This window comes from Natrix helvetica, assembly GCF_964273705.1.
Source record: "Natrix helvetica genome assembly, chromosome: W".
NCBI classification, from domain to species: domain Eukaryota; kingdom Metazoa; phylum Chordata; class Lepidosauria; order Squamata; family Natricidae; genus Natrix; species Natrix helvetica.
Genome location: NC_138555.1, coordinates 49,076,448 through 49,103,646, shown reverse-complemented (window position 1 = coordinate 49,103,646; position 27,199 = coordinate 49,076,448). Strand labels below are relative to the sequence as shown.

At 42.5% G+C, this 27,199-nt stretch overlaps 1 protein-coding gene across 5 annotated transcripts in view; it reads right to left on the bottom strand.

The window, feature by feature from the left end:
- LOC309400333 (serine/threonine-protein kinase BRSK2-like) overlaps positions 1–27,199 on the bottom strand; it is a gene marked incomplete at its 5' end in the record, with an annotated part of 234,862 nt that overhangs the window by 190,658 nt on the left and 17,005 nt on the right. For 2 of the 5 annotated variants that reach the window (XM_081968753.1, XM_081968751.1), the window contains one exon: positions 2,953–3,048. The exons of 2 other annotated variants lie outside the window; for them this stretch is intronic. Of the gene's footprint in view, positions 1–2,952; positions 3,049–24,179; positions 24,387–27,199 lie in introns of those variants that run through there. One more of the 5 variants, XM_081968752.1, reaches the window with a different exon arrangement.

Below are 27,199 nucleotides of genomic sequence, written 5' to 3'. Positions count from 1 at the left end.
TTCTTTCCCTCCCCTATCTCTCCCTCCTCCCTCTCTTTATCTCTCTCTGTGTCTCATCTATCTTCTTTCTCTCTTATTTTCTTTCTTTCTTTCTTTCTTTCTTTCTTTCTTTCTTTCTTTCTTTCTTTCTTTCTTTCTTTCTTTCTTTTTTTGTATTATTTTTTTCATTTTTTCCAGTATAACACTACACATTTTATGGACAGTACATTGAACTGGGTCAAATCTTTTTTAAACAACATTAACAATGGTAATACGTATAAATATGTATAATTCTAATCTTCCAACTTCAACAACATTGGTCTCTTTCCATAATACTTTATCATTTTTCCAATAATTCATTAAAATAAATAACATTTCTTTGTGCCCTATATTTATCATCCCCTGCTAAGTACTATCATTTAATATTTTAAGATTTACTCATTATTCCACCATAGCTTCAATATTCCGAATGTGTAGGGTTACTAATAATGCCAAGTATTAAAAATATTTAATCAGTCCTGGGAGTGTATCTCAAAATCCCACAATTTCTAATCTTACTGTTTTAAATTCACAGTATACTTTAACACATTATTAATATTATTAATGCAATTAAATTGCCTAATCCTAAATTCCCACCTACTAATCTTAACTTATTGGGGTTGTAGTAAATATATATTGTCTATTAATGTATATACTATTATTTTGCCTATATATATTTTCCCATTTTATTCATATATTTTCTCATTATCCATCTTATTAACCTCTTTGAAATTCCATCATTTATCAACTTTTTAGTCAGCTTTTAATCTCTCTTTCGTAGAATCTTGTATCTCTTTTTAAACAGGCTTTCTGTGTTTTTATAGCTTCTCTAGGGCTTCTTACGCCTCTTAATTTCCAGTCCCTTTTTTCTCTCTCCATGTGTTAGGTTGCCACTATCTTAAACTTAGGAGTTATCTTTTAATATTCTTGTTGTTATATCCAATCTGTCAGCTCCGGCCAGCCCAGAGGCCTGAAGCTGCCATTCAGGGGAGAAAACCGGGCAGCTGCCAAGACTCACCAGGCTTCACTCTCCACAAGCAGCTGACTTATCTACAAAGCTATTGATAACTGACTGACAGCAATCCATGATTAATTGCCGGGTGGTTTTCGTTCTGGGTTACAAGGGGATGGGTGTATGCACGCGTGGGGTGCAGGTTATACTAATTACTAAGTAACTATAAAAGGTGGTGGGAAGCACCGAGTGGCAGCTTTGACAATTTATTCATTGCCTTAGTGCTTTGTTGGTCAGTTCGTGCCAGAGGAAGAATACAAACTGCATTTACAAATCGTTTCTGTGTTTGGCTGTTTTCATTAACCCTTCAGAACCTGACACAATCTTTAAAGTAAAAGTTGGTAATTATCTCACCCAGTTTCGATGTTCTGTCCACAAATCACTCCTGCACAAATCCTATTGTCCCGGTTCTCCCAGCTTCGTGGCTGCCAAAAAAATGGTGGTCATCCCTGCTGTCATTTGGGAGAGCTTGCTTCGGAGCTTGCTTGAGTGAAAAAGTTCACTCAATCAATTCCAACTTTGTGAGATCTTTTTCTTTCATGAGAAGTTGGAATTGATTGAGTGAAACGCAATGGAGAAACACGATTGGAGCTGGGCTGGGGTGACTGCATGTGTGCCTACAGAGGGGGCTCTGCGTGCCATGCCTGGCACATGTGCTATAGGTTCACCATTATGGATCTATAGCATGATAGTAGCCATAGATCCTTCAGACATTAAATGATGTTGCAGGACCAGAGTAGCAAAAACAAACATGTGAATATCATGACCACATTGACTGAGAGCAGAAATTTAAAATCCAAGTTCTACTCAAAAGCATAATCTCTACATCTGGATTTTACTGCAAAAAAACCCTTATTTTGATGAGCAGGAGGATTTCTATCATTCTTACTTTTATTTAAAGCTGGCCACAGCATGATGGCAGTTAGAGATAAGTGCCTTAACATACACAAAAGAGAGATGAAATGCTGTCACTGTGAAGTTCCCAGAAGATGGCCTAATTAATTTACAAGCTTCCAGACATATCTCAAAGGAAATCCAATCAATGATTAAGGATCAACATTCTGGCATGGAATCCGGTGGAGCCAAAACTGCTTCTGCTTCATTGCATTTGAACTTTACCCCTGTAATCCTCTCCCTTCTGTCCTGCGTCATAATTCATATTCTCCAACTAGGCTGTAGACATAAGATCCGACTCCAGCCGAAGGCATGCATGGAATTTCCCCCCCCCCCCCAATTCCAGCCTGATAATAGTCATGGCAACGCTTTAGAAGTTGACAGTCACAATTCTTAATTCTCAAAGGTTATGAATGGATCTACAATCGATTTAAATTTCCTGCCTCTTGTTCCTCTTTTCAAGGAATGCAATGCTGTAAACACTAAAAGACTAAAAACATCAAACAGATTCTATGAATTAAAGGCAGTTGTTCCCTGAAATTACCATAAATCAAAACAAATCCTCCCACTTTGATATATAATGAAATTGGCTTCTTATATAATATCAAAATCATATTGTAAAATTGGACTGGATCTAACCCACAGTTCCTCAACTATCCCTAACCTAGTTGCTCTTGTGCTGTAGTATTTAGGTACCAACTCTGCAAATAAACCCACCAGCTATTAGTCTACAATATTTTGAGCAAATCCATAAAATTACTAGTTCTTTCTCTTAACCCTTTCTCTTAAGGAAATCAGGGTGGAATATATGATTTTATTCTTTTCTTCCCATCATTTTTCCTCACAACAATCCTGTCAGGTAAATTAGGCTGAGATAAATTATGGCTGCCAGAAAATCATCCAGTGTACTTCAAGGTTGAGTGGAGATTTTAAAGCCAAAATCACTCCTAGGTTTTTTTTTTAAAAAAACTAAATGGATGACAATGAATTTTATAGAAGTTTCACTTAAAATGATTTGACTTTTATACCTCAAATTTTAAACTAATAAAGAAGGGGAAGTCCACTGCATCTAACCAAGGATGATGCTGTCATCATGGAATCCTTCTTGGCCATATTCTCTTCTCCTGTAGGAGAAAACATGACATTTGAGGACAAAAAGTGATAATTCATGTTTCTGGTCCATGACATAGTTGGCAGTTAGCAACAATCTGGCACTAGCTGCATGTTTAGCCAGTATACTAAGGGAGACAGGAAACAATTTTATACATATATAACACAAATTTGTAACACAAATACATATATATATATATATATATATATATATATATATATATATATATATATATATATATATATATATATATATATATATATATATATATATATATATATATATATATATATATATATATATATATATATATATATATTTCAAAACAAACACCACACAAAGAATCCGCCTTCTTTACATACTGTAGAAAGTGTATCAGTTGGGTACAAAAGATTTTCGTGCATCTCTTCCACAGTCATCAACCATAATTCATATTAACTCAAGTATTTTAACTCAGATATATTTATACATATTACCATTATCATACCTCAATTTTCATTTGACTATAATTGTTTAAACATCCTTCATCATAAAATATACCAAGATTTAAAACATAACCACATACTGGCATTTTATTTGCTATTTCTAATATCCTCCAATAACACTGAATCCTTATGGCCTATTCTGGCTACACATCCATAATATTTAGTAACAAAAATGTCTAATCCTCCTTTCCAAATCACTTTTTACAATTTACATCCAATTTCCTTATGTTGTACCCATACATATATATATATATATACCTTGTTATAATTATCCCTCCTTTCTTTGACTGTATCTGTATCTTTGCTGCTCGCTTTGGCTGCCATTGAAACGGGGAAGGGGGGGGGGGTGATATGGTATTTGGGAGGGGAAGTTGTCAGTACAGGAGTGAATGAAGAAGGGAGTGTTTTTCTCACCACCTACTGCGCATGTGGCAGATAGTGGATTTGCCGCCAAGGCCAACTGTCCAGCATACCAACCTGATGATGCCTTTTGAAGATGCAACCCACATGACACAAGTGGGGTGTGAGGATTGGATTGGGGGATGGGGTTACCAGGGGGAGGGAGTTGGGTCACATATTGATATTTATGATTACGCGCACTTTTGCTTCAGATCTTGCTTTGCCTAGCTGCTATCTACTCATAACCAGTAAAAGTACTCTTAATTCTGAAAAATGGAGTTGAGTGGTTTCTTTCTTGGTTACTGATGGAGGCTGCCCTGACATTAAGCAAGATCTCAGTTTCGCATTCATCCCGGAGTTAACACCTTCCGAGGAGAGTGCAACAAAATCCCAAACTTCAAAAGAATGTCCCACCCAGGCAGCGACCAGGAGGATGACATGGGAGCGGCTGCATCCTCGTGCCCTCTGGAAACGGAGCAAATGGCTGGAAGATTGTTTGGAAGAACAATCCGTTCACCCCAGATGGACATTGGGAGTAGGACAAAAGTATGATTCCAAGGAAACTCCGATTGGAGTCACCACAAGGAGACAGAGGCGACCAGCCGCTGCGTGGCAGGAGGCCGATGAGGAGAACCTTATGATGTCCCAGGCTATGAAACTCTTCGAAGAGGCTTGGGAGAGGAGACGCTTATGTGAAAGTGGTCCTGAAAGAGAAGAGGATCTCCCAGAAACGGAGGAGAGAACTACAGAGGGTATGTCCTGCCCGAGAGAAGCTGGGGGGGGGGGGGATGGTGGCACTGATCATGATGAACGAGCCCCCACCCCAGTAGCAGCGGCCGCCAGAGCCATCCCAAGAGGGGGAGGGCCCCCCCGCAGACGCCGGATGGCCAAAGTTCCTCCACTTGGATTGAAATTTGGTGGAGAATCAAAGGATCTCGGGTTTTTCCTGGTTCAAGTATGGAATTACGTGCAACAATTCGGCGAGGACCTCCTTACAGAAGAGGCCAAGGTAAGAATCGTTACCATGGCATTAGAAAATAAAGCAGCGGCTTGGATGGTTGCCCTGCATAATGCTGACTCCCCCTTACTGAGAGACTATAATAGATTTATGGCTGCCCTGAGGAAACGCTTTGATGATCCACTCACAGAGCAAAAAGCTAGAACTAAATTTAAAACCCTTACCCAGGGGAACAGGCCAGTTGCTGAATATATACAAGAATTTCATGAATTGTCTGTTTATATGAGGGGTTGGTCAGAACAGGCCCTGTTGGATGGTTTCATGGATGGTTTAAGCAAAGATATATATCAGAACTGTGTAAACAGCCCCACCCTCCCGCAGATTGAAGCCTTGGTATGAATTGGCAGCAGATGTGGAAATTGATTTAGCCCGAGACAAGTACCGTGATGACAGTGAAAATGAGAAGGCTAACCCCCCACCCCCCACCCCACCCAAGGAACTCCAAAAGGAGGGAAAAGTTGGTCTACTAGCAAGCCCCGGGCCATCATCTGTTTCCGTTGCGGGAAGGAGGGGCACAAAGCAGCAAACTGCCGCACCAAGATGGGCCCAAAACCTTCTGCCGGGGTAGAGAGAAAGCCAGACAAACAGCCTGGGAGAAGAAGGGAGACTGCCATGAAAGGGGTGGAGCCTACAGCACAGTTCCATCCTACTCCAGGGGAGGAGGAACCATCCTCCTCATCAGAGGAAAGTGAAACCGAATCTGACAACGAACGTCTGGTAAGTTCCCGATCAGGCCCCATGACTATCCCAGTAGAACTTAAGGTGCCCTCTACTGGAGCACAAGAGAAAATGCTGGCCTTTTAAGATTTGGGTTGCACACATTGCATTGCTAGCCCTGAGATAGTGGAAAAACTGGGCCTGAAATTAAGAACCGCCCCGAGTCCTTTTCGGGAGAGGGGGCAGTCTAGAAATTCGAAGAAATAAATAAGAACTTTAAAAGTCCCCATTGCATTTTGCCAGCTGGACGGCTCAATAGCTGGGGGGAGCCCTGCTCATTTTGTAACTGAACCAATAGACATGTGCATGGGAACTCACTAAGAGACCATAAGTTTTATTGTCGCACCAGGGGTGGATCGGCCTCTCATACTGGGTTTACCCTGGTTACGGAAATGGAACCCACACATCAACTGGAGAAAAGGGTGGTTGTGCATCCAAACTGCTATACCCCCTGGGGGAGAGGGGGGGATTTCCAAGCCTGCTGACACTGAGTCTAACCTAGCAGCCACAGGGCAAGAGAAAATTGAGGGGGAGAAGAAAATCCCAAAAGAATATTGGAACCTAAAGGAATATTTTCAGTGAAAAATCCTCTGATAAATTACCCTCTCACCGCGCAACAGATTGCAGCATTGATATCATCCCGGGTGTAAAACTTCCAAAACCCCAAATCTACTCAATGACTCCACGTGAAATGGATGAATTACGGAAGTTTATTGACAAAAATTTACAAAGGGGGTTTATTGAACCTGCTAGACCCCGAGTGGCTGCTCCAGTGTTGTTTAGAGAAAAGAAAGATGGCTCCTTTCGCCTCTGTGTGAACTATAAGAACTTAAATGCGGTGTTCCACTCCGATACAATACAATACAATAGAATACAATAGCAGAGTTGGAAGGGACCTTGGAGGTCTTCTAGTCCAACCCCCTGCCTAGGCAGGAAACCCTATACCATTCCAGACAAATGGCTATCCAACATCTTCTTAAAGACTTCCAGTGTTGGGGCATTCACAACTTCTGGAGGCAAGCTGTTCCATTGATTTATTGTTCTAACTGTCAGGAAATTTCTCCTCAGTTCTAAGTTGCTTCTCTCCTTGATTAGTTTCCACCCATTGCTTCTTGTTCTGCCCTCAGGTGCTTTGGAGAATAGTTTGACTCCCTCTTCTTTGTGGCAACCCCTAAGATATTGGAACACTGCTATCATGTCTCCCCTCGTCCTTCTTTCTATTAAACTAGACATACCCAGTTCCTGCAACCGTTCTTCATATGTTTTAGTCTCCAGTCCCCTAATCATCTTTGTTGCTCTTCTCTGCACTCTTTCTAGAGTCTCCACATCTTTTCTTACATTGTGGTGACCAAAACTGAATGCAGTATTCCAAGCGCGGCCTTACCAAGGCATTATAAAGTGGTATTAACACTTCATGTGATGTTGATTCTATCCCTCTGTTTTTTTTTTAAAAAAAAAGTTTTATTGGTTTTTTCAAGTATTTTGGGGAAAAGGGTACATAAATGTGGAGAAAAATTTTGACAGCTACATCATACGGAAGGTGGTACTTCCCCGGGGTCTTACATCTCTCTCTTATTTTATATATATATCAAAATATCATTATTACATACATATTAGCAGTTTAGGTTTACTTCAAATCCTTTAACATCTTCAACCATACTTTATATCACTTCTAACCATTTCATTGTATTAACAATTGCAATGTGTTTTTAAATCATTTCTGTGACCTAAGTCTCATTGCTGTCTCTTCTCCCCTGTCTGTTGGCTGAGCCATGGCTCCTCCCCCCTTCATGTCTTGTGCACTGTCTCTTGTTTCGTCTAGGAGGTTCTTGTGTTTTTCCATGAAGGCTTCTGCCTCCACTACTGTATTAATTCTCACTCTACCCCCCCTCCCAGAAAATCAACAAGCCTTCTGGAATTAACCACCTGAACCAGATATTTTTTTCATATAATTTTTTAGTTAGAAAAGAATTTCTTCCTCTTATCTCTTATTCTTTTTGGTATCTGTTTCAGAATGGTTATTTCTTTGTCCTTATATCTTAAAGGTTCCCCCCTTTGAACTCCTAGAATCTCATCTCTTGTAGTCTTTCTAAAAAAATTAACATGAACTTCCCTTGGAACATTGTGTGTTCTAGCATATGCTGAGTTAATTCTATATATCAAATCCATATTCCACCCTAGCTGTTGTTTATCTCTTTTAATATAATCTGCTAGCATTGTTATCATAATCTCCCTTAAGTCTTCACCCTCTATTTCAGGTATGTTTTGAAATCTAAGAAAGAGAGACATCCTTTCAAATTCCATTTTTTCCATATAATTCTCAATCCCAGCATTTTTTTTTGTAAAGCCTTCATCTCTTCTCCCACCCCCACAGCACCCTCCTCCAGAACGTCTATTTTCTGGCTATTTTGTAAAGTCTGTTGTTTATTCTCTCTGAGTTCTTCCCTTAAGTCTGCCAACTGTTTTTTTATTTTGTCCTGTCCCTTTAAGAGTGTCTGGAACATTTGTTGAAACATTTCTTGAGACTGCTGTTCCCCCTCGGAGGCTTTTGGTTGTAAAAAGGAAGATAGTTGTGTTTGTTGTGGAACAGGACTTGAAACAGAAGAAGATGGAGCCGAGGCTGGTTTAGGAATGGGGGCCTTTTTCGCAGGCATTGTGAAGTTCAGAGAAAGTTTATAAGTCTAGACAGAAAAGATGGCGTCTATAGGAGCGCGCTGTCAGGTGAGGTCTACAGGCAGGCAAGGTCCAGTGTGGGATATCAGTCTTCAATACAGCTCCCCTCTAGTTGTAGTCAATTTTCCCCAATCCAAGGAAGATTGTATAAAGAGATTCCTCTAGGGTTCACCAGGGTTTTATAGTTCCAACCCAGAAGATTTTTCAAAGACAACAGTTCATTTGTAACGGCAGCAAAAACGGGGGAAGAAGCACCATTTTGGCTCAGCCCTCTCAGGGGATCGGAGAACAATCATTCAAAAAGTTTCCATTCATAGTTTATTAGGTCAGTTCACTTTCTTTCTTTCGCAATTGTTCAAGAGAGTCATTACCCCATTGCTTGAAAGAAGTGAATATCAAAGAGTTTTTTCCCAGTTCTCTCTCCTCCGAGAGAGAGATCGTTTAAAGCCGCTTTTCCGAGAAGGAGGGAAGAAAGACCCCCCTCTCCAATCTTAACACTTTGCCGAGATCAAAGACTCTTAAGAAAGCTGCTAATCCTTGCTTACTTAGTTGTTCAAAGAAGTAAGAAAAAGACCCCGGGGGAATTCCCCCCTCACTGCATTTCTGCTGTTCCCTTCACATGGAGTGTTTTCTTCTGATCTCCTCAGGACGAAGGCGTGCATGGCAAGCGCACCCCCCAAAAGCCTCCCGGTGCCTAGGGCAAAGCTGGCAGCCCCCCTGCGGCCGCCGCCACTCCAGGGGGCTCCAGCAAGCCACCCCCTCGGCAGGACGCCCCTACAAGGCACCCTGTGCCCCCCTGTGAGTCAGGGGGGGGGGGCACCAGGACGGCGAGCGGCGGACAGCATGTCCGTCGTCCACAGAAACCGGAAGTGGAATCGATTCTATCCCTCTGTTGATGCAGCCTAGAACTATGTTGGCTTTTTTGGCAGCTGCTGCACACTGCTGACTCATATTTAAATGGTTGTCCACTAGGAGTCCATGATCCCTCTCACAGTTACTACTGTTGAGCAAGGTACCACCTATACTGTACCTGTGCATTTCGCTTTTGTTGCCTAAATGTAGAACCTTACTCTTTTCACCACTGAATTTCATTTTATTAGATAGTGCCCAATGTTCAAGTTTGTCAAGATCCTTCTGTATCTTTAACCTGTCTTCTGGAGTGTTGGCTATTCCTGCCAGCTTGGTGTCATCTGCAAATTTGATGAGTTCCCCATTTATTCTCTCATCCAAATCATTGATGAAGATGTTGAAGAGTACTGGGCCCAAAACAGAGCCTTGGGGTACTCCACTGCATACTTCCCTCCATGTAGATGCAGTTCCATTGAGGACTACACGTTAAGTGCGGTTGGTCAGCCAGTTACGAATCCATCTGGTGGTGATGCTGTCTAACCCACATTCTTCTACTTTATCTAGTAGTAGGTTATGGTCTACCTTATCAAATGCCTTACTGAAGTCCAAGTAAACTATATCAACGGCATTCCTCTGGTCCACTAATTTTGTCACATTATCAAAGAATGCAATAAGATTAGTCTGGCATGATCTGTTTTTGACAAACACATGTTACCTTTTGGGTATTACTTTGTTTGCTTCTAGGTGTTTACTAATTCGTTGCTTGTTTATCTTTTCCAGAATCTTTCCTGGTATTGAGGTCAGGCTGATAGGTCTGTAGTTTCCTGGATCTGTTTTTTCCTCTTTTTTGAAGATGGGAACCACATCAGCTCTTTTCCAGTCCTCTGGTAGTTCCCCGGTGCTCCAGGATCTCTGAAAGATATAGTTCAGTGGTTCTGAGATCTCGTCTGCCAGTTCCTTCATAACCCTGTGGTGTAATCCATCCGGTCCTGAGGATTTGAACTCGTCTAGGGTAGACAGGTGCTCACTTACCATTTTCTTCCCTATTTCAACTTGTGTTCCAAATCTGATTTTTGTGGTGCTGTTTTTGTTAGGTTGGACTGTTTTATCCCTTTGTGTAAAGACAGATGCAAAACATGAGTTAAATAGTTCTGCTTTCTCCCTGTTGCTTGTCACCTTCTTGCCACTTTCTCCCAGCAATAGACCAATTGTTTCCTTAACTCTTTTCTTGTATTTAACATGTTGGAAGAAGCTTTTTTTGTTATTTTTTACTTTTGTGGCAAGCCTTTCTTTGACCCCCCTGCAGCCGCCGCCGATTCAGGGGGTCCCAACAAGCCACCCTATGGCAGGGGGCCCCTCCAAGGCTCCCTGTGCTCCCCCTAAACTTAAGGGGATCCCACCGAGAAGACGAACAGCGGACGCGAACGTCCGTCACCTTCGGGGACCGGAAGTGATCTTATCCAACATCTTCTTAAAGACTTCCAGTGTCGGGGCATTCACAACTTGTGTTCCTAATCTGATTTTTGTGGTGCTGTTTTTGATAGGTTGGACTTTTACAAAGGGGACAGTATCCAAATTTGAAAAGTGTACTGCGAAAGACAGGTGCAAGAAAGCTATTATATTGAACTAAACCGGTCATTTTGAAATAAAATAAAATCACAATTTCAAGTGCACTAATCCAGAATGTATTATTACTATTTTGGTTTATGGACATATGATTCTACCTACTCCTCTTTGTCTCGCTGCTTCCCCCCTTCCAGCCAGCAGCTCCAATCACCAGCCACAGGATAGTTCAAATGAAATGGAGTTAAAGGGCCACTACCTACTCCATTTAATTCCTCTTTCCGTATTCCACTCTTTCCATTTCCAGACACAAACCAATCACCATAGATATCAGCGGATTTGATTTCTTTGTGGTCATTTTTCTCTTCGGTTTTTAGGACTCTAACCTCCACTTTTTCCACTTGATAAACATCTCCAACTTCCTCATCATATTTTACTGTTAGATACTCTAGATTTTCCAACTTCTTCTCCGTCCTCCAAAAATGTGTTTGATAATTTCTGAATTTCTAACAATATCTTTTGCAAACTTAAAGTTTCTTTCTGCTGTTGAGATTGTGCCATTATCTCCATCTGACAAACACTGCTGCTCTGGCTTAGAAGGTTTTTACAAGATTAAGCATAAATTCACAATAAGGTCTTATTTTCACTTTTCTCTGGTTAAAGATATACTTCAAAGGAACATCTGTATGCTTTTCTTCTTATCACTCTCTAAAAACAATACAGTGAGACCTTAAAGTGCCAAGCCAGAATAATCGGTGAAGAAAGTAAGTGTTTTGTTTCCAATACACAAACCTCCAGCCTCCGAGTAGCAGTGTTGTCTTTCTCTCTGTTATTACAATTTTCTTTGTTGCCTTTTGTATCTTTTTTATATTCCAAGTTAAAAAAAAGTCAAATTCTTGAATGAAATAGAGAAGAAAAAGGGGAAAACACATGCAGTAATGAAGAAGGAGAATTTTAGTCCATAGTTTGCAAAAAATAATAATAAAAAAGATAGAAGAACAAAACTTAATCCATTTGTTTTAAAAGGCTTGCATAAATTCCATCCATGAAAATAGCATTTTAAAAGTAAGATAGCCCACTGTCCAAAACCATTCAAAGCTTAATTCCGCTGCTTATTTCTTCTGTTCTCAAATTTAAATTAACTTTAAGTTTTTTATAGGCAGTCTCTTTTAAAACGGTAAAAATTCTTCACCAGCTGAAAACACTTTCTCTTTCCGTATCCTTCCGTTTCGAAGCCGCCCCAACTTCATCAGCCTAGAGGCTGTGCTTTTGTCGTCAGCTAGAAGAACTTCTCCTGGATCGATCAGGGACTTTGCGATGTCCCTGAGATCAGCAGGACGTATTCTTCCCATTCACCATCTCTGTGGGACGGTTTAGGTCCGTTTGGACCACCCAGTGGCAAAAGTATCAGTGGTGATCTCAGAGCATTGAGATTGCATGTTGTCTCGTCGCGACGTTGGCTTCTCCTTGGTAGGAATCAACAATTTATATAAGGGTGTGTTCACAGTTATACAACATGAACACAGCAGCAAAAACATCTTCTTGTTTCTTTTTATTTTGTATTTGTTAAACAATACCTAGAATATTGTGTGCAGCTCTGGGCACCACATTTTAGGAAGGACAGTGACAAACTGGAGCAACCAAGATAAAAAGGAGGCTGGATGAGAAAAAAAAACTTATAAGGAATAGTTGGAGACACTGGAGATGTTTCACTTGGATACAACTGTGGGAAGATATGAGTGTTGCCTTCAAATATCTGAAGGACTGTTACTGTAGAAGCTAGACAAAAATTCTGGCAAAATTCTTAGAGAATTTTTAGAGAAAGAATGTTAACCCTGAAACTGACCTGACCGGAGCCATCTTGGAGCTTCAGTTTTGCCACACTGGAGCTGAGGGATAGGGAGGGGGATTAGAGATAGCTGGGTTTGTGTAGCCAAAATAAAATACTTTCTCTTGGGAACCAAGGACATTCTCACACCTGGACCGTGGAAGGAGGAGTGAGGTCACCAGACAATCAGACAGCATCTTGATTGGACCATGTGACTGATTGTTTGGGGTTGTAGGAAAACTTTATCTTTTAATTAGGTGAAAACTGTGGGAACCTTCAGAGTCGATTTTCACCAGATCTGTGCCAATATGATATTTCCAATAAAGCTATTCTTTGAGGAATTCACCTGCCTTGGAGATTTGCTTGATATGGGATTATTACTTGGAACCCTGACAAAGAGGATAATTGAATCTAAGCTATAAAGAAGTAGATTTCAGGTGGACATCAGGAAAAATGTCCTGCTGGTAAGTTCTGTTCAAGAATGAATTAGATTGCCTTGGGAGGTGATGATACTCTTCGGTGGAGGTATTTGAAAGGCTGGGCAGTCATCTGTTGGTGACGATTGCTGCATATGGTAAGGGCTTGGACTGGATTAGCATTCCCCAACTATGGCAAATTCTAGAAATGTTGACTTCAACTCCCAGAATTCTCAGCAATAGCCATGCTGGCTAGGGAATTCTGGCTACTGAATGCCACTCCTCAGGAAGTTACCAAGGTTGGGAAATTTTGGACTACATTATCTTCAACTCTTATGTTATGATTTTATAATTCTTAATCAATGAAAATGCTTAACTGAGCTACTCTTTGCTAAATTAGTTTCATTGCCTGAGTTGGAATAACACACAAGGAGCCACAGGACTGGCTCAATTATGCCATGTAATCCATCGCCTTGCTCAGTGTGGGGGCCCAAATTAAAGGCTTGTTGATAGATGGATGGTTAGCCTCTTCTTAAATACATCCAGAAAAGAGGACCCACAAATCTCTTTATCATTGGTTCTTCTATCAAACTATGTTTACTGTTAGGAACATTTTTCTAGTAGTTTACTAAAATTTATTTTTCTGAAAATTAGAGCCATTGTTCTGTCCTGAATTCTGGAACAAGAGAATACAGATCTTGACTTTGAACAGTGTTACCCTATTTTTGCTACCATGTTTAGCTACCATAGTCACTGTAGATTCTATAGATTTCAAAATACAGGCCAACAGAGTATTCTAGTCAGGGGTGGGTTTCAATTTTTTTTACTACCGGTTCTGTGGGCGTGGCTTGTTTGGTGGGCCTGGCTTGTTGGTCATGTGATTGGTTGGTCATGTGACTGGGTGGGCATAGCTGGTTGGTCATGTGACTGGGTGGGCGTGGCCAACTTGACATCACTCACGTCAAGGTGTGCCTTGCCTGGCCTCTCCTCACCTCAAAGGCCTCAACGAGATGCAATTTCTCTGTCTATTTATTTACTACTTCTGAACATCCAAAATATACTATTTAATCCTATATATATATATGCCATATGTGTACATACATATTACATAGTATAGAGTGTGCATAGGCACACAAAAAGATACATTAACTACTATATATACTGTATGTGTATGTACACACACACACACACACACACACACACACACAGCGCTCTTCTAAAACTATACACATTCAACCTCACTTACTGAATTTGGAAAAACACAGCCAGAGTCCACTTTCTGCCACAAATTTAACTATAACTTCTGTACATTAGAACATGACGCATGCCTTCAGATGTTCTTCCGTAGCCTGCATATGACTGTTAGCGCCAAGAGATGTCATGGATTGAGTAAAATGTGGTGAAACTCACTTAACAACGCTCTTGCTTAGTGACCAAAATGTTGGGCTCAATTGTGGTCATAAGTCAAGGACTACCTCTGCCTTCCTCTGCATGGCAGCCTTCTCCTAGTAAACTCCTCCTTTCTGGCAATTTTCCACTCTGTTAGAGACACCAAAATAATCCAGACAATATAAGGTTTCCTGCTGGAGCAGGAGGTTGGACTAGATGGCCTCCAAGGTCCCTTCTATCCCTGCTATTCTATGATTCTGTAAGGATCTACTGCTGGAGCAGGGGCTGAACAAGATGACCTCCGAGATCCCTTCCAGCCCTGAAACAGTTGTGCTGTTTCAAAGCGTCTTCTGAAGCCACCTCTAGTGCCAGAGTTTGTGGTCCTTCCTTCCTCTCCTTCCTCTCCTTCCTCTCCTTCCTCTCCTTCCTCTCCTTCCTCTCCTTCCTCTCCTTCCTCTCTCTCTCTCTCCTTTCCTTCCTCTCTCCCCTCATGTATCTATCTATCTATCTATCTATCTATCTATCCATCCATCCATCCATCCATCCATCCATCCATCCATCCATCCATGAACTATATGTCATTCACTTTTCCTTCCCTCCCTCCCTCCCCTTTCTTTCTTTCTTTCTTTCTTTCTTTCTTTCTTTCTTTCTTTCTTTCTTTCTTTCTTTCTTTCTTTCTTCCATACAGATTCCATACAGCTTTCTGAACCCTTAAGTCAAATCAAATACAAGTGGTCTTCACTTAATGGCCTGTTGCTTACCAAGTGTTCTAATTTACGACTGACCTCCCCAGAGCTACTTGACGTGTTTTGGGAGTTTTGACAGCCATGCACACACACGCACGCACACACAAACACACATAAACACACATATTTGTGACCAGTTACAACATCCAACACAGTCATGTGACTGAGGTTTTCTATGTTTTTTTGCCAGTTTCAAACAATTCCTTCTGGTTTCTGGTTAAAAATGCCCATTGGGGGAAATTGACTTGTTTAACAACCACAGTGTTCACTTAATGACCACAAGGTTCACTTAATAACCACAAGGTTCACTTAAACAGGTCTCTCTCCCTCTCTAATTCTCTCTCTCATTCTCTCATTCTCCATCTCTCTGTTTCTCATTTCTCTTTCTCCCCCCCGCGTCTCTTTCATGTGTGTGTGTCAGTGGTGGGTTTCAAAAAATTTTGGAACCTACTCTGTGGGTGTGGCCTGCTTTGTGGGAGTGGCTTGCCAGCCATGTGACCGGGTGGGAGTGGCTTGGCAGTCATGTGACTGTGTGGGAGTGGCCAAGATGATGTCACTGAATTCTTTGCCCCAATGGATGAACTACAATAAGATTAAAATCTTATTTTAATCCCCGAGTCCCTTCGGGGAGAGGGGGCGGTCTATAAATTTAATAAATATATAATATATATAAAATAAGTACAAAAATAAATAATACTAACTGCAAAAGAAATAAAACAATATTGGACTCAATTGTGGTTGTAAGCTGAGGACTACAGGTAACAGAAGGGACCTCTGCTTTCAACCAACAATGTACAGTCTTTTCAGGAAGGATGAGAAACAGGAAAGATATAAACAAATAGGAAAGATACAGTCTTTCATCCAAGAAGTTAGTTCAAGAATGAATGTCATAGATGGATTCCCAGAGCAATACAGATTTCCTTTTTCTGAAATTTAGTTCTCAGTTCCAAAAAACAGGAATATATGAATTAGGTTCAGTACTTAGGTCGGTCCAAGTAGCTATTCAGAAGTTAGTGGTTAGAAGCAATGGTAAAGCAAGATATGGAATTAAAACCAGAAATATTTTGTTGGCTATTTGAAAGGGAATACAATACATATTTAATTTTACAAATGTTAGCAGCTGCTGGAATTGTGTTTGCACAACAGTGGAAAAACAGAGATATGAAAATGAATAAATATTACAATGTGCAGGAATAAATAAATTGACAATTAAAATCAAGAAGGCTTTGAATACTTTTTCACGTGGGATTTGTTTTAGCAATTGCTAACTAACAGAAACAGAAATTAGAAATCCAAAAGTATGAAAGAAAACACCAATTATGTAAGGAAAGGTGACTAAAATGCATAAGGAAATATTATTAGTTCTTGATCATTATTAATGTGTAGATAACTGTGGGACATTACACACTCACACCCACACAAACTATGACAGTGCCAGGAAAACACCAAAAAATAAGAATCCCCCCCCCCCCCCAAAAAAAAAGAGTGCAAATGAAACCAGCTTTTTTCCTTAACCCTAAGGACAGGAAAGACAAAGCCACTGGAATAAAAACCATCAAGGCATTGTGGGAAATTATAAAGGACAGTGCCTGGATGCTCACAGAACCAGCAACCACCTCACAATTACCTAAACACACTAAATCTGGCAAAGCTGCCTTGCACCAACCTGGCCTGCCCATAGAAAAGCAGCCACTTTGAGACACATAAACCTGGTCTGAACACTTAAAAGCAACATATTGCATCACAAAGAAAACATTTGCAAAAAGGAATAACATTTCTTGTAGTAAATATATTTTATAAACAATTAAAAAATAAAATTTCCCTAAAAATAATTTAAAAAAATATATTCTATAAATAAAAAAATCAAGGTATTCTACCAGCAATAATTTATACTGTAACCATTTCAAGCTATTCTACACACAATAAATTGAAGTAAACCATTTTAAAATATTCTATACTCAATACATTTAAGTAAAACAATTTTAAAAAATTCTATACACAATACATTATAAAGTATTGAGTATAGCATTTTTAAAAATGGTTTATTTTAATTTATTTTGTACAGAATCTTTTTTTAAATAGTCTAAGACAATTTTAAAAAAGAATCCACACACAATTAATTGAAGTAAACCATTTTAAAATATTCTATACTCAATACTTTTAAGCAAAATGATTTTAAAAAATTCTATGCACAATAAATAAAATATTCTTTTAAAAAACATTAAAAGAATAAAAGAAAAAAAACCAGGTCACTTACCAGCAGGCAGAATCAGCAGCTCTCCGATGCAATGGATGCAGCAGGGAGCAGGCAGGCAATGAGGCAGCAGGACAGGTAAACTTACCGGCTCGGACAAGGGTTGTCGGTTAGCTAGGCACGCCGCCTGGCAAGCTTAGCCAGCCAGGCAAGTCTGGAGAGGGGGGGGGCGGGGCGCTTTCGGCTTCGTAGTGTACGCCAGCTTGCGGCTTTCACGAGCGAAGGCCTGAAGGCCTTCCCTCACGAAAGCTAGCCTGTCGCTGCTGCCGCCACCACCCACCCGCTTTCAGCTGCGTGACATACGTCAGCTCGCGAAAGCCGCAAAAGCTAGCCTGCCACCGCCGCTGCTGCCCACCCGCTTTCGGCCATGCCTGAAGGCCTTCCCTCACAAAAGCTAGCCTGCCGCCGCTGCCGCTCACCAGCTTTTGACCACGTGGCTTACGCCAGCTTGTGGCTTTTGCGAGCCAAGGCCTGAAGGCCTTCCCTCATGAAAGCTAGCCTGCTGCTGCTGCCACCCACCAGCTTTCGCCTGCATGGCTTACGCCAGCTGTAACCCTAACCCGCTTTCGGCCATTTGCGAAAGCCGCCACCGCTGCCATCGCCGACAAGCGCCTTCCGGTCATGCGGCGTACGCCAGCTCGCGGCTTTCGCGAGGCAAGGTCTGAAGGCCTTCCCTCGCGAAAGCTAGCCTACCGCTGCCACTGCCCACCCACTTTCGGCTGCGTGTGAAAGCTGTCACCGCCACCATCACTGACCAGCACCTTTCGGCCACGCGGCGTATGCCAGCTCGCGGCTTTCGCGAGGCAAGGCCTCATGGCCTTCCCTTGCGAAAGCTAGCCTGCCGCCGCCCCCGCTGACGCCCACCTGCTTTCGTCCATGCAGCGTACTGCAGCTCGTGGCTTTCACGAGGCAAGGCCTGGAAGGCCTTCCCTCACGAAAGCAGTGAGTTGGCGTAAGCTAGCCTCCCGCCCCCCCCCTCCTCGTAGTTAGTTGCTTACGTGACAGAAGCAGCAAGCTGCTGGAAGGCGAATCAAAGTGAAGGGAGGATCGATCAGCAAGAGCAATGCGACAGCTGCTCGGGAATGAGGAAGACTCTGGCACCATGCTTTTAAACAGGTCGCCTCCAGCCCGCTCACTGATTGGCTGGACTCCAGCCAATCAGTGAGCAGCAGGCTGGGCTAGTTTAGTGCAACCGGGCGGGGGAGCGAGCAAGCTGCGATGGGAAGTCCAGGGCGAATCAGCGACAGGGCCGGGACAGGTGTTCCAGAAGTTATTTCCAGGTCCACCGGTCGAACCTCCTTTCACCAGATCAGTAAATTTCACCAACCGGTTCTCACGAGCCAGTGCGAACTGGCAGAAACCCACCACTGGTGTGTGTATGTGTGTGTGCAAGCCTGATAGAGGACAGAGCCATCCACTTCCTCGGCACAGGAAGGGGTTTGAGACCGCGTTGCGGCCCTGAGTGCCAACATCACAACTACCCCTTCCTCTTTTCCCCCTCTCTTGTTGTGGTCACGGTCTCTTCTTCTTCCCCCCTCCCCCACAAGCTTGCCATTCCCCTCGCGGCGCCTGCAGGGCTTGAGACTTTCCTTTCTCCTCTTTCCTGAGGCGCAGGCTTTAACGGAGGGGAAGCAAAAGTGACCAAATGGCAGCTTTTGACTTGCCCTAACAGATGGCCTTTTTTTTCTCACCTCGCCTCATTTCTTTAACTTTAGAGGCAGCGTTCACAGGCAAAGCTCACATGTGCATGGGGCGCCCTGCCCCTTCCCCTCCACTTTGTTTTTCTGGCCTCCATTTTACTCGAGGGGTGTGATGGTGCAGCAGGATTAGCCTGCTGGCCTGTGACATCGAGCATTTGGGGGAGTCTAGCACTTCTCACTCTGTCATCAGAGCTTCCATGCTCTACTCAGGGAATAAGAAAGCGGCCCTGCCACTTCACACTCTTTAGAAGTCATTTAGAAGGACTGCAGTGGCGAGAGGATAACACTTCTGGGGGCCAGCTGGCCACCAACGTCTAGCAGCATTATTGTCCAGGCCCTCATTCCCCACTAGCCACCAACAAACAGAGGTGGCCATTGAGTCTCACGCTCAATTCAGGTGGCCGTTAAAACACTGTCAAAGGCTTTGCACTTGCCCTGGTGGCATTCCAGCAGTAACAGCTGAGCGAGGGAAGGAGAAGGGCTGGAGAACAAAGCAGGCTGGTTGGTGCTTTCAGGTACAGCTGTGTGAAAAAGTCCTGCACGTTTTACAGTTTACGGTTTATGACATTTTTGGGATAGGCCATTGATTGTATGATATTTTATGCTAACTGCTATGCAAATATTGTTATATTTAAATAAATACTGGTGGTTTTTAAGTGAAAAGCATAACCTTTTTGCAATTTGGTGCTGTTTGGATGGGGATTGTGAATTTTCTTGCATGCTTACAATGCATGCTTACAATGACTATGAAAACAGATTAACTGATGCATACCCAGTGGCATACGTGTTGCAATTACAAAGGCCGATGCTAGCATTTTGTTGACATTTTTATTGTTTGTGGCCCTGAAAAGGACCATTTAGGTAACCAAACATGGTTACTAATATGAAATTGGCCAGCCCTTATTGTTTATCACCAGGCGGCATCACTTCGGCATAGACTGTATAAACCTTTGCACTTGATCTTTGGTGACAATGTGGTGCCAGGCTGCAATAATGGATTCAATCAGCTCCTGCTTGGTCTTCGAATGCTTCTTGCTTATTTTGTAACCAATCTTGGCCCACAAGTTCTCAATTGGGTTCAAATCCGGGCTCTGAGCTGGACAATCCAGGAGTCGAACACCATGCTTCTTCATCCACTGCTGGACAGACTTGGCTCAATGACAAGGAGCGTTGTCATCCTGGAAGTAAAAGTCCTTCCCTACAAGTTGCTGAGCTGAAGGAAGCATGGTCTTTTCCAGGACTTCAACACACTGCTTAGAATTCATGATTCCCTGCACAATTTGTATCCAAACAATACCAGAAGCAGCGATACAGCCCCAGATGATCACGTGCAATGGATGCTTCACAGAGAGATTCAGGCAGTACGGCCTAAATTCTTCAGCTGGAAATCTTCTGACATACTTATTGCACTGATTCCCAGTCAAGTAGAAATTGCTGAGATGACCTCCGGTCCCCGAAGGCGATGGACCTGTGCATCCGCTGCTCGTCTCTTCGGTGGGCTCCTTTTAGGAGCACAGTGGGCCTTGGAGAGGATCCCTGCCGTAGGGCGGCTCGTTGGGACCCCCTGGATCGGCGGCAGCCACAGGGGGGTCTCCGACCTCGCCCCAGGAGCCGGGGAGTGTGGGGGGTGCATGGCGGAGTTTGCTTTCGCTGTGCGCCTTCGCCGAACGGAGCCTGGAAGGAAACAATTAACCAGATGCTATAGCTGAAGTGCGGTGAGGTGGGAAGTTTCCCTCAATCTCTTTTAAATCTATCTAATTGATGAACAGCAGTCTTTCTAAATTGTGGATTCAATCCTTTGAAGTGTTAAGATTGGAGGGGGGGATTTTCTACCCCCCCTCGGAAAAGCAGCACTCGGAATATCTCTCTCTCTCGGAGGAGAGAGAGAGAGTTGAAAGTTAACTTTCACTTCCACTAAGCAATGGGAGAATGACTTTTGCAACAATTGCAAGAGATGACTACTGAGTTGATTTTTTTAAACTACTTTTTGGAAACTTTGGATATGTTGCTTTCTGATCCCCTGTGAAGGCGGAGCCAAGATGGCCAACTTCCTCCTTCTTCTCTGCTTTTACGAATGAAGTTTCCCCTTTGAAAGGATTTCTGGCTTTATATTACCCTACACCCTAGAGATCTCCTGGAGCCTCTCTTTTTATGTGGTCCCCTTGGATTTGGAACATTTGATTCTTATTTTTTGGCTTGGAGCTGTATAGGAAGACTAACTTTCACTTCTGGGCTTGTTTGCCTCACGATCTCTCCCAGCTGTGCATTCCACAGACGCCATTTCTTCTGTGTAAGACTTACAGCTATCTCTGAACTTAACATGGGTCCTAAAAAGCCACCACCTGGCAAGGCATCCTCGGCCCCGACATCTTCTACGTCTAGCCCGATTACTCAACAGACACAAATGGCCTCATTTCTACAACCTAAAACAACTGAAGAGAGTTCAAAGGACTTATCTGTTGCCCAAATGTTTCAAACTATTATGAAGGGACAAGATGAACTGAAAAAACAACTGGCAGACTTAAATGATCAGCTCAGAGAAACGCAACAGCAAGCAACACAAAATAAACAGAGAATAGGTGTACTGGAGGAAGACACGACTGGGCTGAGGGAGGAGATTAAGATTGTCCAGAAGGGGAATAGAGAATTTGAAAATCATATGATAAAAATGGAATTTGAAAGAATGTCTTTTTTTCTTAGATTTCAAAACCTACCAGAGACAGAAAATGAAGACCTTAAGGAGATTATGACCACAATTTTAGCAGAATATATTAAAAGAGATAAACAACAGCTATGGTGGGATATTGATTTGATTTATAGGATCAACTCAGCATACGCTAGAACACACAATGTTCCAAGGGAAATACATGTTATATTTCTTAGAAAGACTACAAGAGATGAGGTCTTAGGAGCTCAAAGGGTGGGACCACTAAAATATAAAGACAAAGAAATAACCATCCTTAAACAAATTCCAAAGAAAGCAAGAGATAAGAGGAAGAAATATTTCTCTTTATCAAAGAAATTATATAATAAAAGAGTTTGGTTCAGATGGTTATTGCCAGAAGGAATGGTGATTTTCTGGGAGGGCACTAGAATTAGAATTAATACAGTTGTGGAGGCAGAGGCTTTCATTGAAAAATACAGTGTCTTTCTAGATGGAACAGGGGACAGTACACAAAATATGGGGGGGAGGGGCCATGGCTCTGCCAGAAGACAGGGGGGAGGAAGCAATAGTGAAAAGACTCAGGTCACAAAAATGAGTTTGAAACATTATTGCAATTGTTGTTATAATGTAATTGTTGGAAGTGACATAAAAGATGATTGAACATATTGTTGATATAATGCAAAACAAAAAGCTGCCAATGTTTATTTCTTAATTTTTGATTCCTTTTTTTCTGTAGAAGTTGTGATATTCGGGGGGATTTCTACCTTTCGCATGATGTAGCTGTCAAAATTTTCTTGTACCTATTTACCCTTTCCTATAAACATTTGTAAAAACCAATAAAATTCTTAAAAAAAAAAAATTGCTCTTGTCACTGAAGATGACCTTGGCCCACTATTCGTTGGTCCACTTGGCATACTTCTTGGCCCACTCACATCGACGAGAGCGGTGAGCGTCTGTGAGCAAAGGTTTACTTCGAGCCCTGCAGCCTTTGAGGCCTCTGGCAAGCAGTCTTCGATGCACTGTGCTTGTGCACACTTTTACATCACATGTTTCACCCCAAATTCTTGTAATCTGAGGTGAGGTGAGTTTCCTGTCAGCCATCAAAATGCGTTGCAGAGCATGATCTTGCTGTTTTGTCAACTTTCTTGGTCTTCCAGAGTGGAGCCTGTCATCAACTGAACCAGTTATTTGGTATTTTTCAACCACTCTGCTCACTGTGGTGCGATGGCATTTCACTCTCTTGGCTATTTCTGTACAGGAGTAACCCTCTTCATGAAGCACAATGATGCGATGCCACTGCTCAGTACTGGTGAAAGCAAAGGCCTTCATCCTTGCCCACAGCCAGAGCTAAATTAAATTTCTCGATGCTTTTCATGCCTATTTATAGTCAGAGAGTATGACAACATTGATTGGCTCATAGATTTAGCCTCTGTGCATTTTGATTGGTCAGCCAAAGCTTGCTGCTGATTGGCTACTTTCGATCCTAACATTCTCGAAAATTCAAGTTGTGTTTGTTTTAGTACATAAACTCACTCAAAACCTTCAAAAGACTTTGGTTATATTAATAAAAATTATGCATCTCAATCTGACTACAGAGATTTTCATTTGAGTACTAATTTTGTGTGGTTTCTATGAGTGAAAAGTTGATTAAACATGTAAATACAGCTTAAAACTGAAAGCGTGCAGGACTTTTTCACACAGCTGTACATAGTAAAAAAGAGCAGCTCGGTTCGCCTCTCCTCACTTGGCAACTGCAGGAGCCACAACAAACAAAAGGCTTCCCTTCCCCCTTCCAGCAAAGGCATAATTACACAGATGAAGAAAAGCGCACACACAGGGCACTCAGCTTGCTCCGGCAGCACCTGAGCTGGAGCAGGTGTTTGGTTGCGGCGACACCTCTGGGTGCAGCTGGAGCCAGCCGAGAGGCCTGCACACATGGGCCGCTCCAGGAGCCCCGAGGCTTCACAACCACCGCCTCCTTCAGCTCAGATGCAGCCGGAGCAAGCCAAGCACCCTGTGCAAATTGGCCGCTCCTGGTGCTTTTCGGGTGCCCAGCTTGCCGGGCAGCCCCCGTGCCCGTCGCAGCTGCAACATCAGCGGCTTCGAGAGACGCTGGCTGGTGCAGAGGCATGGGTGAAGGCTAGCCCCCCTCTGCAACACGCAGGAAGCTCCTCGCACTTCCTTGGCTCGTCCGGCTGCAGCTGAGCCCACTGCCCTGAGCCGGCAGACGGAGGCACCGCAGGGTGCGGCTGGGAGTGCGCTAACCTTGCCCTCCCTGCCGCAACTGCCCTCTCCTCCCGCTGCCCTCTCCTCCCGCTGCCACTGCTCTCTCCTCTTCCCACCTTCTCCAGCATGCAAAGTTTGCCAGGCTGCAATGGCGGTGGATTCAGAAGACGCTGGCTGGTGGGGAGGGGGGGCTAGGCTAACACGAATGCTGCTTACCTGTGTGTAGACTCGAGGAGGCTGTTGTGTGGATGCATGTGGTGAAGACGAGGCAGGGCGAGGGTTCCAGCATACCGATTTGGGGGCGTGGCCAGCCAGCCATCACTACCAGTTTGGCGACCAACACCCAATTACCACTACTGGTACCTGAACTGGTCCGAACCGGGAGCAACCCACTTCTGACTGTAGTGGAAACAAAATCATGGCTGTTGGCCCAAAGGAACTTGGGTTTCATTGGGTTCCCAACCTTGAAAGTCACTGAAGCCATTGAACACAATCATGTATACATACATTTTTGCATTCTACAAATGAAGCTGGAGAGAAGTATTAGTTAAGTCAGACCAGACATTTCTTGTGTATTGTCCTTGCTCCTTTCTGGATCTCTGCCAGAGGTCTTGTGGTTAAACTAGATGTTTGTGATACAGCCATTTGTAGTATGAACATATACTTGCACCATTTACACAGGCTGCATTCATACAGCATGCTAAACTAGAATCTGGTTGGCTGATTTATGGTTCAGTGTGAATATTGCCACTGTGGAGTGCCTTGGGGTTAGGCTGGAGAGGGAGTACTTCTCAGTTCGCTCTGTTGGAAGAAATGTCCAACATGTTCAGTTCCAAGTGGGGAGAAATACACTGGAAACATGGAGGCTGATTGGAAAGATGTTTTAATGGTGAAGCAAAACCACCAAGCATGTGTGATTCTGGGTAGCTTACCATATGGAGTGGAGAGAGAGAGTTATTTATACCGTCTCTTGGGCTTTGAACTTGAGCTTCCTTTTCCTGTGGCAAGGAATGTATTCTATTGACTGTAGTCAGACTCCCATGTGGAGTCATGTTTGTCTGAATCAGGTTTGATTGAACCTTGCTGGGTGATGTAATGAAGGGACTTGGTTGTGCCATGTGGTGAGCTCTGCTGATAGATAATCCTATTATGTCCTGGAGGGTCTTGTCTTAATCCCATCACCCTGAAACTGAAGGCCTTTTGTTTTGTAGATAGGCTGGCCCAGTCTTAATGTGCACCAAATATCTGCTGGGGGCAGACAGCTGCAGGGAGCTGCTCTTTGTCTTTAAAAACATGTTTCTCCTTTTCTCATCCAGGGAAATATAATATTCTGCTTTTTTAATATTTCCTAGAATATTTCATTCTTGTAGGAGAGGGATGGGTGCTAACTTTCTACATCTCTCTGTTGCTCCTTTTTGTCCATAATCAGCCCACAGACCTAGCTTGTCCCTCAACACACTGGCATCTATAATGCTCACATTGCATTTTTCTTGGGTCATCACAGATGTTCCCTTCCAGGTTGTTTTGTGCATCCAGTCACGATTTGCAAACTACGCATTCACTCCCTGGCATCACAAAAGGTGAGAGGCCTTGGATACACCCTCTATGAGTATATGTTGGCAGGGACCCAGATCCTTCTGGAATTGAGTCAGTGTAAATCCCTGTAGCAGAATTAGACAGTCCAACAGACTCTAGACATTTGAACTAAAATTTCCCTAATCCTTGAACCTTCATCTTGATATGGGAGCTGATGGGAGTTGGTCCAAAACAAATGTCTTGCTTGTCCACACCTGCCCTGGTCATTGCAGAAAAGTCATAACAGAAAAACAGATGGTTACACTTGAAAGTAACTTATGAATACTTTTTTTAAAAAAATGTTTGTGTACTGCAGGTGGTAACTGCAAAATGGATGATCCCAAAAACTTAAGCAGAGTAAGATTCAGCAGGGAACTCCAGAGCTGTGGACCATAATAGGAAGATTTTTAAAAAAGATCCTTAAATAAAACAGTGTCAATCCACTTCCGTGCCACTGCCAAAAAACCAAAAACCCTACATGTAATTTGAGCTTAAATTGAGGGAGGGTTTAATTTTTAATGCTTGCCAATAATCCTACTGCCTTTGTAGGCATTGGTCATAGTGTCAAACATCAGGACAGAGGATTTTTTTTTGTTAAATATTATTTTGGTGCCTTTTGCTATCTTCATAAGTAAACACATTAAAACAGCCTCCTTTCCATCTGGTCCCTTCCATATAAATTTTGGATTATAGTTCCCAGATCTCACAGCCATTGGCATGTGCGGAAGTTAGGGTACTATCACATCCATAAGGTTAGAAGATGAGGCTGGATTAAATATTTATCTTTTTATTAGGGTATGCAGTCCTCATTGGCCTTGCATATTTGCAGTTGACTTTGGATTGGTTTCATGTTCTGTGGTTGTTAGGCTGGAGCAGAGCCCCCACAAATAATGAGGGCCACCTATATTATTAATGAAACCTGAAAAGAGAGGAAAAAAGTCAAGATCCCATTAATTTCGTTTTCAATATTTAATCAATTTAAACAAGCTCATCTTTGTAACTCCTTTGTCTTTCTTGCTAAGGATCCCTTTGCAAATTCTGATGCATGGTTCTATATTGCTTTTTCTTTTATTGTTTGTTAGAGAACTGTGTTAATTAAAAGAGATGTTAGCTGTTTGGTTCAAAGACCCTAGAAAAGCCTATTTATCTTTCAATATATTATTAATGGATTAAAATACATCTGATTGTTTTTAACCTGTACAGTTGTACTTGCTTAGGCGGAAAACCACTGCTGTAGCCACCATCCCCAAACTACCAGGTCTAGGCCCGGATCCTTAAGAACTGCAGAGGCAGCATTAGCAGCAACCATGTTTGCATGCATCAAGCACACCACTAGCGTATTGGATCAAGGATCCTATAAAGACCAATTTCTGCATCGGTGTTATCTAGGCTGGAAGTCAGTACTGGAGAGGGCAATACTTCTTTCCTTACAAGTTCTCAGAATGCTGGCAGTCAACAAGCACTCAGGGAATTCCAAACTGTTAATATTATTGTTATGATTTTATTTATTTATATCCTACCTTTATTGTTTCTATAAATATCTCAAGACGGCAAACATACCTAATACTCCTTCTTCCTCCTGCTGCTCTCAACAGGGAGATTGACACCACTGCCAAATTTATTAGTGCAGGTGTTTGATAGGAGGAGGAACTGTTCTGGTG